Raw genomic sequence first — 19,879 nt, 5'->3', positions numbered from 1 at the left:
TCCAAGAGATGGAAACATGAAAAATGCATTGCCCATCTTTAAACAGGGAGAAAAGGAGGATTCAGAGATTTATCAATTGATTGATTTAATTTTGATACCCAGAAAGATAGTATAGCATATAATTAAAAATATATTTCTGAGCTCCTATAGGATAACAAGGTGATAAGCAATGACCACCGTAGATTTGTCAAGAGCTTATGCTTAACCAACCTGACTTCTTTCTTGATGAAGTGACAAGCTTTGTGAATAGGGGGGGAGGAAGGCAAGAAAAACATAGGATGTGATATACTTTGACTTTAGCAAGTTTTTTCATATTCTCCTGTATCATTCTCAAAAGGAAGGTAAGGAAATATCATCTAGATAAAATTATTACAAGGTCTGTGAATAACAGGTTGGATAAACATTCACTGGTATAACATCTGCCTGGGAAGAGCTATCACTTGAAATCCCCCAATGGGCTGTTTTGGGTGCAGTGTTATTCATAAGGATGGAAGTGAGTGTATTTGCTTGTGTCATCAAGTTGGACAGAGTAGTAGATAATTTAAAGGACAAGTTTAGGACTCAAGATTGTATAGATAAATTGGAAATAGTTTGAAATAAACTAGATAAATATGTGCTGCATTTTGGACAGAACATTGGAAAGTACAAATACAAAATGAGACATCAAGCTAGGCTGCAGAACTGAAGAAAAAGACCTTGGATGTTATAACATACCATAATATGAGTAATCAGCAGGGATCCTGGTTTCCTCTGATTTAAAAAAAATCCCCAATTTTCGGTTAAAAAAAAGTAACCCCAAATCTATATTTTTCTGTGATTAAAATGAAACACCGCTAATATATATGTATATATTAGCGATGTTTAATTTTAATCATGGTAAAATGTGGATTTGGTTACTCTTTGTAACCAAAATTGGGGATTTTTTTTTTAAATCAGAGAAAACCAGGATCCCTGGTAATCAATGTAATATTACTGTAAAAAAAATAAAACAACCCAAAAATACCCACCATATTGTGCTACATGCAACTCACAGAAATTGATTCTTTTACTCATTTCATAGACTTAATAGATTTTCAGTGTCAAAAAGGATCTCTGTCTGTGACCCATGACAGACTGGGGAGGGGACAAGCAGAATGGTGGCAGGTAGAGGCGGAAGCAGAAAGCAGAGCATCAGAATGGAAAAGAGCAGAAAGGAGAGAAGCCAATTAGGCAGGATAAGGTGATTGAAGTAGGGAGGGCACAGAGCTAATTCATGGCCCGCCTACAAACATGTACTATAGGGCCCATAATACGGTATCTTCACCTGTAGGAATATTTATGCCAATTAGAGTCACATTTTTTCTAGTCGATACATTGACAAAATGATATATTTTTCTCCAGAGCTCAGGTGCATGTAGAGTCTTATACTTTCTACACTGGAGAAAATCTAAAAATAAAAAAGCTATTTAGAAGAAAATGGAAAGACTAGAAGAACTGTTATGAAGTCTGAGAAAGGACTTTTTTAGAGATACTTCAGTATAAAATAAGCATATTTTCCATTCAAAATGAGGTTTGTTGCTTTATGTTTGCATATCTCAGAAAGTCATCATAATGGAATATTGTTAAACAAATTGAGAAACAGGGTCCTTAATGTTAATTACTTAGAATGACTGAGAAACGACTGGTGTGTTTCTACTTAGGGCTCAGTTTTATAAAGAAAGACAATAGCATGAACTTTTCAAATTACCCAAGTAATGGAAATCCATTAGTGTGTGTAAAACTAGAATGAAATAAGTTTATTAATTAAACAATATTTTTAGAGGGCAGCATGGGAGTGCCTCTGTAAAGTCTGGCCTTCTGGGAGAAATAAACTGGTGTTTAGAGTTAATAGAATATAGTATATTAAAATGTATTCCTGAACTTTGAGTTAATTCAAAGTTTTATGTAAGCTTTTGATTAAACGTGTCAAGGTTAAATCTTTTCACTTACTTCACTTCTTATCTTATTTTTTAACCCTTATTTTCACTTTTATTTATCAAGATATCTGAGTCTATAAAAATACATTTATATATGCTTCTTATTTACAGATGGTCTTATTAAAAATGTGAGCCATTTTGATAAAACAAATGGTTTTATAGAGCAATTAGACACAAACATATTAATTTTTTTTTTAAATGCAATCTGGAACACACAGATACAGCAGTGACTCTAATATCAAAGCATCTTCATATTTTAGCACCACATATTTGTTTCATGAAAGATTATGGTCTGGAGAACACAAACAAGAAAGTTTGTGCCTGAAATTTTAAACTCTGACAACCAAATCAATACAGAAGAGATCAGGGGTGTTTAGATTTAGATCTAGAGTTTTGCTTTGCCTCATTGTACAAATGTATGGTCTGTCATAAAATATTGATCTGCGAAAGAGTTTGGATTCTGAACATTTTCCCTTCAACTATATCAACGGCATTTCAGTTCAAGGTTTTGATTCATGTCCAACTCTAAGATAAAATAACAAAATCTCCATGAAATTCAAGGCTACTCATTATTCATAGACTGCATAAAATATTCTGTATGTCTTTGTCAGTTGATTTTCCAGAACTGCAGATCTGGTTTGCAAAGTCATTAAGTTAAAAGAAAGGGGTGTGTGTGGTGGTGGGGGAGAAAGTCAATTATGGGCATGAGAGGGTGGAAGTGCTTAGAAAAGCAGGGCTCATCTGTTCAGTCACTATGGGCACAGGTGTTTGATACCCTGCATTAAGAGTCACTATAATTACTGATAAATCATGTTTGCAGGTGAGGCTAATTAACTGTAACCAGGATATAAGAGATGAAGAAAGCTCTTTAGCAGTTTAAATGGAGCTCACATGGACAATATTTTGGCATGCTGAGGAAGCCAAGGTTAGATTTAGGTTGTATTATTATTATTGAGGGCTGATAAACTGGACACTCCCCTCCCAAAAGGGGCATGATCTGGAGATTGTTTCAAGGTCTCTGTGCTCTGCCTGCCTGCTATTTGTAGGTTTCCTTCCTTACTGGTTCTCAAAGGCTCCAGATCAAATGTGCTTAATTTAAAATTAAAATATGTCTTTCTCACCTCCTCATTACTTGCTGTGCAATCTCATTCTGGGGTTTGGATGTTATGCAAGCTTCTTTGTTTTCCCAACATAGTACTTCATTTGTGTCAACTTATGCACTCAGTTACAGCTGTGAAACTGCTGCCTCCCAGTTTTACCTCCAGTGAAATCTGTGCAGTCATGAAAGTGTAATAAATAATGCTACTGATAATTCACTATTAATAACAGAATGCAGGTCAGTCTCCCATAGCTGTATGTCCTTTGGCTCTGCAGAAGAAAAAGAAAAAGCACTAAAACTAAAAAGTGTTATGTAATCTTCTATATTTACTTCAGATTTTATTGGCAAATTTAATTCATACTACTTGTAGAACAATGAGTGTTATGTACTGTATTACAAGTCTAACTAAATGAATTGCATGCCCTTAAAAGAAGGGCATTTACAAGTAATTACCTACTGTAGAGCAGCCATGTAATCTATTATTAGGATGCCTGCAACCTATGAGGTTTTATAATTCCCCTGCTGCTTTTTGGTGTTCCGTAGAGCGAAAGAAAAACGTAGACCTCTTCAAAACATGGTGCTTCAGACTCCCCCAACACATACACACCTATAGTGTAAAATCAATACACAAGTGTTTTTCTTCACATCTTTCATTTCGCTTTAATAAAAGTGAAATTGGTCTGTTAAAACAAAACAAAGCACACATTTTGAATAGGCTGTTATTTAACTTTTAAAAATGTCTTTGCCTAGAGAAACCCTGTAAAATGTTAGTATCGGAGCATTAAATCACAGCTTTTGGACAGTCTCCTAAGCCTATTACTAAAAGCAGGAAAAAAAACAATAAAATAAATATCACTCCTACTTCTAGCTTATGCTTTTTCCCATTGTTTCAATTCTGCAAATGCTTAAATATATGTTTAACTTCACTCATGTGAGTAGCACCAATGAAAGCACTAGATTATTCTAATACATCAGAATTAGGGCCTAAACTAGCATTTTTCAATACTTGGATTCCTCATGCACAGTATTATAATAAAGTTAAACTGCATTATGTGAAGTGCTCAGTCCTGTGGGACTTAGTTGAGCATGTTCTGTACATATCTACTTGATAGGATTTGTGTTTCCCTGCCTAGTTTCTGGGTCTTTTTTTTATTTTTAATCCAATGACTTTTAAGATAAAATGCATAAACAGCTTTGAAAGCAAGACGCAGAACCCTCCCTTTTTCCAAACAAGTGTTGCTGACATTAAGCTACACGGGATAAACAGGTATTAGGATACCTGCTTTCCCTCTAACCCCACAAATCTTTTATGTTTGCCTGTGGGGTAGAATACTCTCCAGGGAGGGAGAAATATGATGCAACTCCCCTCAGACTGAGGAAGGAATTGAACTCACCTCTTCCACCTGATGAGTGAGGGCATTAGGTCCTGATTTTTTTTACCAGGAGGGATCCTGGTTTTCTCTGATTTAAACAAAAATCCAGTTTTTAGATTAAATGACACTGGTGTGTTATTTTAATCATGGAAAAATGTGCATTTGGAATTACTGTACTTTTTAAAATCTGAAAATTGTTTTGTTTTGTGTTTTTTTTAATCACAGAAAACCAGGGTCCCTGTTTACTATAGGAGTGAGCACGGTCATTAGCACCTCCTTCTGTGATTTAAAGGAAGAGGGTGAACCCTTCTGTCTTCTGTGATGGGATCATGGTAGGCCAGATGCTAAATGTTTCAAGTAAATAGTGTTCCTCCCTTCAGCTCTGCCTCAGGTACTTCTGTTCTGGAGTGAGCATTTCCAAGCTCCAAATAGGTTCTTACTCAGCTTGCAGGTTTTTTGGATAGCTGTCTTGAGGTGCCAAAGGCTTCTGGCACACTTTATAGAGGACATAGGCATCCAAATTGAAGATCTGATTTTTGCTTTCGGCTCCATGAGGGAGTGAGGTGAGACCTATATGTTGAAAACTTAGCTTTTGGGACACCTAATTTGTAGCCATGGTGCTTGGATCAAGTCTTTAGTTTCTTAGTCTGTCAGTTCGTCATCTATAAAAAGCTGGAATATTACTTTTCTTCACTGCAAAATAATTGAGATGGTGAATGTATTGAATGTTCTCAGATGTTAATTTACAGCTGTAATAAATAAATTAAGGAACTAGGGAAGTAGGTGTACTGGATTAAAAAAAAAACCCTAAAGTCTGGAAGGCTAGGGTAAGAGGTCTGGGGTATTTACATTTTTTTCTTGAAACAATTGAAAAGAATTCTATAGTGGCAGCACAAAGCTGTCCCTATCAAACTGGCGAAGCATCTAGAAAGGGAGAGGATGACCATGAGAGAGCGAGCCCATAGAAAAAGATCTTTGTTTGATGTCATAAAAAACAAATAAAAATAAAGTAATTATAGAAATTAGCAAAAGGATGTACTGAATGTTATTTTGGAAATCTTTAGATTGTGTTTGAATCTGACAGATGCTTTACTCGAATAGAATTTTTTAAGATTCTAAAGAAAAAATGACTTCTCTAGCAGAAATATGAGGTGATGCAATCTCTCTTATGAACCAACTATATAGTTGGGAGAGATGTTAAATACACATTTGGACATAATGGCTAGGTACAGGCATTACACTTAACCTGTGTTAAGTGCACAGAAAGTGTTAGAGCCATAACAGAATGGATACTCATGGCATAGATTCATAGATTCATAGATGCTAGGGTCGGAAGGGACCTCAATAGATCATCGAGTCCGACCCCCTGCATAAGCAGGAAAGAGTGCTGGGCCTACATTACCCCAGCTAGATACACATCCAACCTTCTCTTGAATACCCCCAGGGTAGGGGAGAGCACCACCTCCCTTGGGAGCCCGTTCCAGACCTTGGCCACTCGAACTGTGAAGAAGTTCCTCCTAATATCCAATCTAAATCTGCTCTCTTCTAGCTTGTGGCCATTATTTCTTGTAACCCCCGGGGGGGCCTTGGTGAATAAATACTCACCAATTCCCTTCTGTGCCCCCCTGACGAACTTATAGGCAGCCACCAGGTCGCCTCTCAACCTTCTCTTGCGGAGGCTGAAAAGGTCCAGTTTCTCTAATCTCTCCTCGTAGGGCTTGGCCTGCAGGCCCTTAACCATATGAGTGGCCCTTCTCTGGACCCTCTCCAGGTTATCCGCATCCTTCTTGAAGTGCGGCGCCCAGAATTGCACGCAGTACTCCAGCTGCAGTCTGACCAGCGCCCGATAGAGGGGAAGTATCACCTCCTTGGACCTATTTGTCATGCATCTGCTGATGCACGATAAAGTGCCATTGGCTTTTCTGATGGTTTCGTCACACTGCCGACTCATGTTCATCTTGGAGTCCACTAGGACTCCAAGATCCCTTTCCACTTCCGTGCCACCCAGCAGGTCATTTCCTAGGCTGTAGGTGTGCTGGACATTTTTCCTCCCTAGATGCAGCACTTTGCATTTCTCCTTGTTGAACTGCATTCTGTTGTTTTCTGCCCACTTGTCTAACCTGTCCAGGTCTGCTTGCAGCTGTTCCCTGCCCTCCGGCGTGTCCACTTCGCCCCATAGCTTAGTGTCATCTGCAAACTTGGACAGAGTACATTTCACCCCCTCGTCCAAGTCGCTGATGAAGACATTAAAGAGTATCGGTCCAAGCACCGAGCCCTGCGGGACCCCACTGCCCACACTCTTCCAGGTCGAAACCGACCCATCCACCACGACTCTCTGGGTGCGACCCTCCAGCCAATTCTCCACCCACCGGACTGTGCAGTCATCCAAGTCACAGCCCCTTAACTTGTTCACCAGTATGGGGTGGGATACCGTATCAAAGGCCTTCCTGAAGTCCAAGTATACGACATCCATCCCTCCTCCTGCGTCGAGGCGTTTTGTGACCTGGTCATAAAAAGAGACTAGATTGGTCAGGCACGATCTGCCTGCCATGAACCCGTGCTGGTTTCCCCTCAGCATAACTTGCCCTGCCGGGCTCTCACAAATGTGAGCCTTGATGATTTTTTCAAAGATTTTGCCAAGGATGGAGGTGAGACTGACTGGCCTATAGTTACCCGGGTCCTCCTTCCTCCCCTTCTTGAAAATGGGAACCACATTGGCCCTTTTCCAGTCCTCCGGGACTTGACCCGTGCGCCACGAGCGTTCAAATATTCCCGCCAATGGCTCTGCAATGATGTCGGCCAGTGCCTTCAGTACCCTCGGATGGAGCTCATCCGGGCCTGCCGACTTAAAGGCATCGAGTTCTTCCAAGTGACCCTGCACCACCTCAGGGTCCACGCATGGAAGTCTGGTGCCTTGCTGCTGCCTCCCTACACTCCCAGTGAGAGACTTGTCATGCCTCTCGCTTAGGAACACTGAGGCGAAGAACTCGTTGAGGAGTTCAGCCTTGTCCCCTCTGTCCGTCACCAATTGTTTCTGCCCATTTAGCAGGGGTCCTATTCCTCCCTGGGCCTTCCTTTTACTCCCTATATATCTAAAAAACAATTTCTTATTGTCTTTTACTTGGGTTGCCATCCTCAGCTCCATGGTAGCTTTGGCCTGTCTAACTGCCTCCCTACAAGCACGAGCAGAAGAGGTATATTCCTCTTTGGTGATCTCTCCCTGTTTCCACTTTTTATGTGCTCCCCTTTTGGCCTTTAGTCTGCCCTGGATTTCTCTGGTCAGCTAGGGAAGCCTCCTGGCCCCTTTCCCTCTTTTACCTTGCACAGGGATCGTCTCGCTTTGTGCTCGAAGGATAGCTTCCTTAAGGCACAGCCACCCTTCTTGGGCTCCCATCATTTCAAAAATACTACTCTGCAGTGCGTCCTTCACTAATCGCCTGAGTTCACTGAAATCAGCTTTCCTAAAGTCCAGCACGTTCACCCTACTGGTTACCTTACCCACTCAACGCCTTATGTTGAATTGTACTTTTAGGTGATCACTGTCCCCCAGATGGCTACCGATCTGTAGGTCCCCTACTATGTCATCCCCCGTTGCCAATACCAGATCCAGTAAGGCATTCCCCCTAGTGGGACCATGTACCTCCTGCGTCAGGTGGAGGTCCTGTACACAGGCACTTAGATTTTGATCTTCCATTTTTAAAGCACTTTAAGTTAAGCCTCGATGGATGTGCTATCAGACTAAAGTGCTTTAGATTAGAGGGATTTTTCCAATGTCCATGCCACATCCATTGGGCATTGAGCTGGGTTTCATATGCAGGTATCTCAGGGGCCCTCTCAAGGTGGCCTGTTCACCACAGGCAGACCTTGTCTGCTCTGCTCATGCTAGTCCAGCCCTTTCCCCTTGGTTGTCATTGACCTAAGTCAAAGACAGCCTCTGATCACTGACTGTGAGAGTTTGGTATGGGGAGGGGGTCTGTCCCTGAAGCCATCCCAGTTCCACAATGGCAGGACACAGATGGCTGGGGGGTTCCTTTTGCCCAGCTGCAGCCAGCAGTGGCAGTGTAAGTTCTCTGTGCTGCCTTTTGCTGTACAGGGAACTCTGGGCAGAGGAGGTAGAAAAGGAGCCTCCCTGCCAACCACCCCCCACTCCCAGCTTCCCAGCTCAGGTCTTGCTGGAGTCTGGGCTAGTCCCACTCCATGGAAAAGGGGCTCCTTTTTCTACCCTCCCACCCGAGTTCCCAGCATGGTGAAAAGTGGCACAAGGAACTCATGCTGCCACTTCTGTCTGCAGCTGGGGGAGGGGAATCCCCCTCTCCAGAGCTTGCTGGCTGGAGTCTAGAGGGTGCCTGGTCCAGATCTATGCAGCAGGGAGGGGCTCCCTTGCCCGCCCCCCCAGCTACTGTTGACAGTCCTCAACTGGCGGGGAGGGGGAGAGGGCTAGAAGGGGGAGCTTCTTGGGAGTTACCCCTGCCTGTTGGCTTTGGTCACTACTGGTAGGCACTTACCACCCCTACCAAACAGTGCACATCTATGTAGTTGGAACACACTGTAACTTACAGTACTTTGAGTAAAATATGATAATGCACTTTCTGCTAGGGGCTTTTGAATGTCTGTATTTAGCCAAAATGCCCTTCCTTAGATCTGGAGAAGACGACAAGCCTGAACCAAACACCAGTTATAACAATTACTCTTGTTTAACCCCATGATGTGACCACTTAAATAGGAAGTAAGCTTATAGAGCAAAGAGAAGTTATCAGAAGCAGTTCCAGACAAAGCAAAGAACATTTGCTATACTTAAATCTAACTATATAAAAGAGTAAGACTATTTAAAGGAAAGAGGCTTGTAATCACCTGTTGAACACATAGATGTTAGTATGGGGGTGGTTAAATGTTTAGAATGAGTTTTTCTTTTGAAGATATTGTGTAGGTAAGTCTTAAGGCCAAGGTCTGTGAGGTCACCATTGAAGTGGTGGTTTTGTGAAAATTATGCTTTTACTGGGGATTGTGCATTTATGCTTTTATAAATGGAAAAGGCCCTCTTTCCATAAAAGAAATAAATCAAGACTCATTGGCTTAAAGAATAAGAAGTGGGAGCATGACTTTCTAGCACAGTGATAGGGAACATTCCCCAAAAGAGTGGAAGTATGAGTTTAATTCTTCTTTCAAGGACTACTTAGGAATTTTACATGACACAGTTATGGATATAGGTGTGTAAAGTGTTTAGAGTGGAGAGTGGAAGACAGATATCCTATCCCCATCACATCTAAAAAATTCTAGGACAGTCCCAAAACAAGAGTGATCCTAACAGGCTTCTCTAATTTATTTTTTGTTATGTACAAATGCAATACATTGTGATTTTATTTTCTAATTCCTGTATTGTGGCATCCTATGGGCTGTTACTAAAGTTCAGAGTGCTCAAAGCACTCTGTATTTTGGTTAAATTCCCTCCATACTAGAAATGTTCCTTTGCAGAAGATCCAGGATTTTTCAAAGGGGGTGCTGGAGCAGCAACCAGCAGTGCAGAGTGGGTGTCCCCTACCTGCCACCCCCTCCCCCCAGCTTCCTTCTTCTCCCTCCTACTCCCACATTGGGGAAGGCAGACTGGGAGGAGCAGTTGGCAGTCCCCAACACAAGTAAGAATTCCCCCTCTTCTCCTCCTTGCTCAGAGGCATGCTACCCTCCTTCTTATTCCCTTCCTCTCCCTACTGCTGTTGTAGGCAAGAGGAATTGTCTTGCTTCATCTGGGCTTTGCAAGAGGCATGGCCCAGTCTAAGACAGCAGCAGTGATGATGCTGGTAGGCAAATGAAGCTGAAGGAAGAGGAGGGATTATAACTTTTTTTAGGGACTTGAAATCATTGGCTTCTGCTCCTGCCACATGGTCAGAAAGGTGGTGCAGTTGCACTTCTGTATCCCCTTTGGATCTACCCCCTGCTCCTGTCCATGTACTGTCCTTAAAATGGGAATCATAAATCACAAGATATGTTATATGGCTGTTGTACTACAGTAGGCTTTTCACTGAAGAGAACTGGTAAGTGGGGCTCTAATTCCTGTAGAGTTTGGAATTAGAGTTTGTGGGTCAGGGTTAGAAACATCAATCTGAAGGAGTACTTCTATGTTATCTGCCCTTTTCTATCATCCAACATGTAGTATTGCAACAGTTTAACATTAGAGTCCTTTTACTCCACCACCCTTCCATGATTCCCCAAAAGTAGCTGCTGAACTTATGATTACCTTTTTGTCTGAGTACTACTATCATCTGCCTAGTACACAAGGATCATACATGTATACCTAAAGATACAGACAATGGAGCCCTGATTATGGGTACCTGAATATAAATTTGATAGGCATTGAATAAAAATATAATTAAATGTCATAGGCAGACAAGGTTATTTGGGTAACTCTGATTTTTTTTATTAGACCAACTAAGTAGTTGGAAACATTTTTCTTAGCAAGCTTTCATGCTTAAAAACCCTTTGTCAGGATAAGGAAGCAACTACAGTTGTTATGTGCTCTTTCAGGATGGAATGAATAGTAAAGAGGCCAGAGGCTGGTATGCATGCAAGAAAGCCAGTCAGTGAAAATGTAAATTGAGGAGTCAGTAGATGACAGACTGGCTGGGGGAAGGAGTTAGGGGGGGAAAGGGAGATGAACATACCAGGTAAATAGTGGAGAGGTCAGAAGTCAAGCAGGTTATAGTGCATCATAAATCCAATGTCTATATTTAGTCCATGATTTTTTGTATTCAGGAGGTTGATGAAGTGAAGTTCTTACATTCATCTGTGAAAAGTGTTTTGTAAATTCCTTTGAGAGTCAAAACTAAGAGATTGGAGAGAGAGTGTTTTTCTTGAGAGAAATGTGCCCCCACCGGTAATTGGCTACTCTCGTCTTTAATAAATTTCCAGTGTGCGTTTATTCTAGTGTGCAGTTGTTGTTTGGTCTCTCCTACATATTTTCCATCAGGGCATCTGGTGCATTGGATGAGATATATTACATTTCTGGAGGTGCAGCTGTAAGATCCAGGAATGTTGATGATTCTGTTGTGGGGGTGTAGTAATTGTGGGGGTGACGGAGATGTGTTGGCAGGTTTTGCATTTCTTGTCATGGCATGGTCTGGATCTGTCTGGTGATGAGGTTAGTCAGGTTTGATGCTTGTTTGAATGCGAGGATGGGTGGTTCTGGGAAGTTCTCTTTAAGAATTGGGTCTCCTTCTAGCAGGGGTTGCAATTGTTTGAGGATTTTCCATATACGTTCGAGGAAGGGGTCTTATGTCATAACCAATGGTGTGCGATTCTTAGCAGTTTTCCTTCTGTACTGCAGTAATTCTTTATCTGGTATCTGAGTGGCTCTTTCAAATGTGCGATCTCTCTCTCTGGAGGAGTGTCTTTGTTGCATGAAAGCCTTTTTAAGATTAGTGACATTGGAATTCTGCCTGATATCCACGGCAAGAGGCATGGCCAGCCCAAGACAGCAGCAGTGATTGATGCTGGTAGGCAAATGAAGCTGAAGGAAGAGGATCACCATGGCAGTGAATGGCGAGTAGAGACTGCCCATAGCTGGCAGCGGCAGTGTTGACGGTGGGGGGGAGGGGGTGGCAAGGGGCGGCAAGGGGCAGGTGGTGAGGTGGGGGGCCATGACCACCTGGAGAAGCTGGCGGTGGTTTCAGAAGCAGCCAGTCTCAGTGGGGGCACCTGCCTCCCTGTGCCTCCCTTACACATCACCTATACTGACACCTGGCTTCCCAGGTACCTCTCCACTATTTACCTGCTACATTCATCCCTGACTAGTTTTCTTGAATGCATGCTTGGCTCTGACCTCTTTACTATTCATTCCATCCAGGAAGAGCACACACCAACTGCAGATGCTTCCTCAGACTGATGAAGGGTTTTTAAACCAAAACCTTGGTAAGAAAAATGTTTCCAACTATTTACTTGGTCTAATAAAAGATATTAGATTTACCCAAAGAACCTTGTCTGCTTATGCCCTTAGACTAACATGGCAACAATTTACACCTCTTTAATTAAACATTAAGCATTCCATTGTCAAATATTGCACAGTACTTAGAACTACCCAACTGTACCCCAACCAAAGATACTGACTTCTTATTCACAGTGCTGTGTGGTGTTTTTGTCTGAACAGACATTCCCAGTCAGCGCTTGCAGCCCCTAGAAACTCACTATATTTTTTCATATATAACTTTCTTGCCTTTGAAACCTATAAAGACTGTGCAATAACTGCTTCACAAAGCAAACCATTCTGCACACTGATTGTCCTCTCTGTCAGAAACCCTTTTTCCCCTAATAAGGTAAATTTATCTGCTTAACTTAGCCCATTATTCCTCATTTTATGACTAATGTCCAATGTGACTAATCCTTCCTATCTCACACATTATTGGCCTTTAAGTATTTATATAGAGTTATCATGTTCCTCCTTGTGTCATTTCTTTAGGCTAAATAAATGTAATTCCTTTAATCTTTCCTCGTAAGTTATGTTTTATGTAGAAATAAAACATGATGGGGTTATTGCAGATTTGTGACTTTTTACTAAGACTAAAATAGTTAAAATAATTTACAGTTCTATGAAGTTGTGCGGTTGACTTAGTGAAAGCATTTTTCTTCTCCAGAAGCAGAGAAATAGAAATAGCAAAAAGTTCAAAATGGGTTATTTCTGACTTTTTGAGTTGTGAGGGTATAGGGAAGAAACAGTACTGCCTGAAACAGTAGCTGTAAAAGGTGATCCCTAAATAGAACACTTTTTCTGCATTTATTCCATTTAGCATTCGTTAACTAGAGTGTATTTCGGATAACTGGATATTATTTTTTAACTTGTACATTGCTACAGGAATGAATTTATTCTATGTTTGAAGGAAAGTTTAAATTAATGTGTATAAAAGAAAAAAATATATATATACATATACATATACGTATACATATACACACACACACACACAGAGAGATTTCATAAATTATTTAATCATCTTGAAGAGTGGTGTCAAACCTACAGCATGCAGGCTGGGTCTGGCCCATGGAGTTGCATGGCCTGCTTCAGAATTTGAGGGCCTCAGTCCGAGTGGAAAAGGGAGTTGGTGGCAGGAGGGCGAGCAGGGGCTAATACAATCATGGTCACCCTCCAGCCATGTCTCCTGTTGCCACTGCCACAGCCCTACCTATCCATCCTCTAGAATCCACTGCATGCATTTTGCTGGAGTGAGAGCTGCAGCTGCTGTTGCCACTGTCCTTACCATAGGGTTGCCAATACCAGAATTGGCATCAATCTCCTGGTGACTACTGAAAGCAATTTGGGAGATTTTAATAAGATATTAAAAGAAAAAAATCTCCTGGAATAGCTTCAGTCAGAATTGGCAACCCTACACTACCGCCAATTTAGGTAGAACTGGACTCTCACCATCTTAGGATGGGAGAATGCCATGGAGACCCTAAATAGCTTGCACCTAACATTTGGGTTTTCTTGCCCCCTTCAAAATCTGCACATGTAAAGATCTCCCCCCAGCCCCAATAGTGTCCTTGGTTAGGTTAAGATAGATTAGCCTAATAAAAAGTATATTGTGGCATTTACATTAATGAAAGCATCTGAGACTCATCATTTTCCATGTGAAAGCATTTAACATAGTCTTATTTTTAAGTAGCACACTGATTAAGCCATGGATATGATAATAAATCAGTTGTCTCTTACAAAAAGTTGCAGAGTTTCCTGTTAAGTTGTTAGACTGGCCGTTTGCCAACCAAACCTGGCTGCATGTTTATCAATCTGCTCAGTATGAAACTTTGAAATTTGTAAGGTTAGGAATGGAGATAAAAATACATTTTTTGGCAGTACATTCATTTGGATTTTTTTCTCTTCAGCCCATGACAGCAAATAAGAGGATTTTCCATCTGTTTTAATCAGCTTAATGTTTTAAACCTAGTTTTTCATAATCTGCCTTTTGAAAGTATTTAAAGACAATATGTGGAGCTATTATACATCAAAGCAACAAAGGGGCTACATGCCAATTAAATGTGCTGATTAATTCATCTATTTTCTGGTTTGATCAATTTTAATATAAGTAGATAAGTTGTCATTAAATGTAAAACTTGATATTTGACTCTTGTTTAAAATAACTTGTGAACCTAGTTTAGATATATGGAGCTTGATTCTCAGCTAATATAAATCATTAGCTTCAATGAAGTTGTATTGAGTTATCAGGTGAAAAGCTGGCCCTGAAATGTTCCCTCATTTACTAAGTGGAAAATGTTATCTACATTCTTTTCAAGAGGTGCTCAAAATGTAATACTTTTTTTTTGTAGGTACATTTGTACCATCCTATGGAATGTATAATGACTGTATCTGTTCCTGTGATACAACAGGAGGGTTAAAAGGCACATATAGAAAGGAGCACAATTACCTGTATCTTCATTTTTTCCCCCTTCACATACTTTCCAGGGATTGCAAATGAACAATTCCTTATTGGACACATTTCTGTTTGGTTAACTATTTACAGCTCCAAGGTAATGCTTATGCTCTGGAATATTTTGAACATGCCTTCTTATGCATCTAGAGCACTATACTGAAAGAAAGCTTAGGTTGCAAATGTAGTACTTAGAAATTTCAAAATGTTAGTGTTTAATATTGTTTGTGCATAAAATAGCATGTGATTATTGAAAAAAAAATCACATAAGAAAACTAATTGCACAAAGAGGCTGAGTTAAAGTTGAACAGGCTAACTTAGGTGTTTGACTCTGGAAACTTTCTTTAAAAGTAGGCTTTGGGGTTTTAGTAGTTTCCATTATTACTATTAATGTACAGAAGACTAAGAGAGAATATTTGGAACATTTCTGGCCATCAACATGGGTCATCAGAAAGGCTGGAGCCTTTAGAACCACAACAGAGATGACTAGCACTTGATTCAGTCAAATAACTGATAAGATTAGTAGTCTTTGTGACTTCTCTTTTAGAAGAGAATGAGATGTTCATGCTTTGGCAGCTGGTTTCCCAATCAGTAATGCTAAGATTCCTGATTCTGAAGTGGGAGGAGGGATTATATTCTAATTGATAGACCTTTCTTTTCCTGCCGTCCTGCAGCCAGTCTCTGTCTTTTGCGCACTTCTGCATCATGTATTTATAGCTTCTACACTTTCCACATAGCATTTTTATCCTTTCCCCTTTCATTCCGTTAATCATGCACTCAACAACCTGTTTACTCCTTGTGATCATATCCTCCTTGCAGAGTCTTTGCCTATTCCATGCTCTTTGCCTCTCCATTTCCCTGCCAGGCTAAATGCCAGCAGCAGTAGCACTAGGAGTAGGGGAGACAGTGTGTATGTTTAAAGGTACATTAAACGTGTTTCAGATTAAAATAATGTATTTGGATTTATACATATGTACATTCCCTTCCCTCAAAAACTGTCTGCATTTTCACTTTTGCTTCTGTTACTGGACCCATTCAAGCTGGGGGGCTGGGGAACTGGAATCCATTTGGCCATGATTCTGTAGTCTTCCAGGGAAGAAATTGGGCAAAGCTCTGTAAAATTCTCTTGAGCTGACCAATGCCCTCTGACATATTAGTGGAGCTGACAGACATAACCAGAATTGTTTTACTTTAAAATATGTCAACTTTCTTCATCCAAGATTAGTTCTGACATGGTCAGGGCTGAATTATAGCATTGCAGGACTACATGTGTTCTGTCTGCTCATTTTTCATGAAGCTTTTAAGCTCTTTAATGCATAATGAATGTCATGCCTGTCTTCACCCAGAGTCTTACAATTCCAGTGCTTGGTACCACAGAAAAGTGTTGTTTTTAGAAGACGCAATTACAGGGAAAACTTTGCTTAGCCCCCACAGTACTTAAAAGATATATGGATAATTTATCTGCAAAACAATGCCTCTAATTATGTACAAACAAAATTTGTTGGAGGGAGAGACAACTTCAGATGGCCAATTTATGTGCCTAGAACTGATAGTATAAAGTCTTTTTCCCCTGCCTGACTTTGAGTTCCTTATACAAAGAATGCAAGAGCTTCTCAATTATGTTTGTATTTTTTTAAGGTATAGAGAAGTGTGGCTGCATTTTATATATATTCATATTAATATATTAATAAGTGTGCATAGATATATAGATATACACACACATATGTCCATGTTAAAAAAAAAATACAAATGGAAATGAGAAGCTCTTGCATTCTTTGTGTAAGGAACTCTATATAACATCTGTTTATCTATTTACCATTCACTATCTGTGATCAGACAGATCCAAGCCATTTCTGCTAAAACTTCCTCCCCCAAAAGTCTAACTGAAGCAAATGTATCACATGGAAGGTTTCAGAATCAATGTTTGAGTTTGGAAAGTGATAAGCAATTGAAAAGTGGGTCTTATATTTAGAGCTTTAAGTTACTATCTGTTACAACTAGTAACTACAATGGGCAAGTAATCTTGTAATTTTTTTTCCTACTTGAACCAAAACTTCAGTTTTGCACCAAGTTTCAGTACAAGGATTTTTTTCTTATCTTGGAGATTATTCTGCCCTGTAAACCACAGGACACCACTGGGTTAAATATCTCACAAACATATATAAGAGAATTTAGCCAGGGGCTAGATATATGTGGGATATATTTCTTCCTTAAGTTCCACCCCACAGTGGCTATGGCTGTTCTCCCTACATGATCTCATTGCTCTTTACCCTGAGACACCTGCTATAGAGCCACACCTGCTATAGAGCCAATCATTTTTTTCTTTGGGGCAATGCTTTGGTGGGTTAACCAAAAAGCAAATGTGTGCTTTTACCCTGCCTCTGGCCCCAATTCATCCGTCCCTTCTGTAACTTCTTTGCAATTTAATCACAGGCTAAAGAGTTTTGCTGAATCATGGTTTTACAGGTTTGTTCCTGCATGATCACTGGGTTGTTGGCTTATATTAAAGTCATAAAATAGACACTTTGACAATTGCTTTATTACAGCCCTGCATCATTTCATTGTCTTCGGGGACTTTACTTGGTAAAAAAGCATGACCTCCAGCATTCTTTACAGTATACTACACAGTCACATTGAGTCTATTCTATTAATGTTTAGTCCAGCTTAATTAGAACTGCCCATATGTTTTGTTTATATGGGGAAAATCTTGAAACATATTGCACTCTGCTCCATATCAAGTAGGGAAATAAGTGTCTAAGAGACATTGTTACCTTCTGATAATATTGATTTTGTGGCTATTTTTTATGTTTCTGGAAATTAATTTTCATGTAACTGCTGCCTTTCCTAGAATATGAATTATTTACCTCTGTTTTAAAAATCCCCAAAGTGTCAATTCAGATCTAGAGATTCAATTTTAAAATCAGTTTTATAAGCCCTCATGCATAAGCCTAGCTCTTCTCAAAATTAGTCAGAGGTGAAGTCCCCATCAATTCAATAGAAATACAGTTCAGCAAAAGTTTTAAGTGGTGGGGAGGAGGTCCTATCATTAAACAGCTAGATCCATCTTGAGACCCTGACCCGACACAGTATGGTAAGCAAAGACAGACTGTTGCACCAGCAATAATTTCTACTAGGTCTGGAGTGGTGTAACAGTTCTGCTGTCTTCCACAAACTATATGGGTCTGGGATCTTTTACACATCCAATAGAAATCAAATCCTCATTTAAATCTGTGGTATATTTATTAGATTAAGCTCTGACCTGAAAGCTACATAATGGGTTATACTGGTTTTCTTATTCCTTTTCCCTTATTCCTATCACCTGCCTTATTAAAAAACTAGGGAAGTTTATTGTATTTTAAGAGACAGTTTAGAGACAACTGTTTTAATACAATTTAATTTGTGTTCTTTCATAAACAGGAGTGCACTAATTATAGCATACTGAAAATTATTTGACACTTCTTCCTTCATGCAGTGTCCAAAAGACTAACTTTTTTTTGCTCTTTTAAAAAATTCCAAATAAATCTTCGTCATACTCAATAAAAGCTCTCTTCCAAGACCTGAGACAGTATAGTATCCCTATGTTTCATAGATCTTTTCCAAAAGGGTTTATAATGGTACAACTAAAAGGTAGTACCTGTGAAACTGTTTCATTCTTAAGGAACAACTGAAATATTTGAAGTTGTAGTGTAAGATATGGCATATTTCTAGCAGTTACGTATCCCAGGAATAAACATAAATTAGAATTATACAAATAATCACCTTATGTACAAAAGACATAAAAACGTGGGTTTAAACTTAAATCTCTAACTCACATAAATAGTTCCAAAAAGTCAGTAGTGAACATTATGATTTGCAAATTAACCAGTGAAAGTGAAAACCTGTTACAAGACTTCACACCCTTAATATTTCTGAAATATATTGGCTCTGGATTCTGATTTGTTCTTGACATAAAGAAAAAAAATTATAAGATTCAAAGAATGTGGTTTAATTTGCTTGCAGATTTATTACCTTAACTAAGGGTGGTCCAAGTTCAGGGTGTAAGGGCTGCACATCACAAGTTGCCAGCCCCAGACCTTGGGCCACACACAATGCAGGCTGCATGCTACAGAGGCCACACAGACTCCCTAGAACAACCTCCCCCGCACCCTGCCCCACTGCATATAGCTCTCCCACCACATGAGCAGGATGAGTCTCCACATCATGAAACTCATCCTACTATCATTGCATGGATGATGCCTCCCTCCCCCAGTGCTACTGCACAAGCAATGAAATCTTGCCTAAGCCACTCACTTTTGCTGCTTGTTAACTCACTATGGCTTCTGCCATATTGTCATAGAATCCTAGAAAATTAGGGTTGGAAGGGACCTCTGGTGGGCATCTAGTCCAAATCCCTATTCAAAGCAGGACCAACCCCAACTAGATCATCCCAGCCAAGGCTTTGTCTAGCTGGGTCTTAAAAACCTCCAGGGATGGGGATTCCAACACCTCTCTGGGTACCATGTCCCAAGGTTTTACTACCCTCCTAGTAAGAAAGTGTTTTTTAATATCTAATCTAACTTCCCTTGTCCTGCCTCAGAGACTCTGGCTGCCACTGTAGCAGCCAGAGCAATGGGAGAATGTGAGCCAGGCAACAGCCTGTGGCCTGCACATTCACCCCTTGCAGGCTGGATGTGGCTCATAGAACATCAGTTGGATAGCTCTGACTTAACTAATTTAGGAACTATTAGCAATCACCAGACTACTACTCACTTCCTAACTGTGCTTCCAGTTCTGCTTTATCAAGGAAGCAGACCATTTTTGGAAAGATCTAGCAGTCCAAATAGAGGCTACTTATGCTGGAAGGCTAGGATTAATATCATTTCCTACAAGTGCAAACTCCAATGACTGACTCACCCACCTTTCATCTAGCCTCTTACAATCTTGCTCCTTGCTCCTGATTAGGCATGTTTCACCAGTCCATATAAAGACACCTACATACATAGCTGAGGATACATTTTCTTAGCTACTTAATATTTGCAAGCCTAGAACTGCTACATTGAAAGCATTTGG

This window comes from Crocodylus siamensis, chromosome 1 (genome assembly GCF_052110815.1).
Source record: "Crocodylus siamensis isolate JL-2025a chromosome 1, ASM5211081v1, whole genome shotgun sequence".
NCBI classification, from domain to species: Eukaryota; Metazoa; Chordata; order Crocodylia; family Crocodylidae; genus Crocodylus; species Crocodylus siamensis.
Note: the sequence above shows the minus strand (reverse complement) of the source record.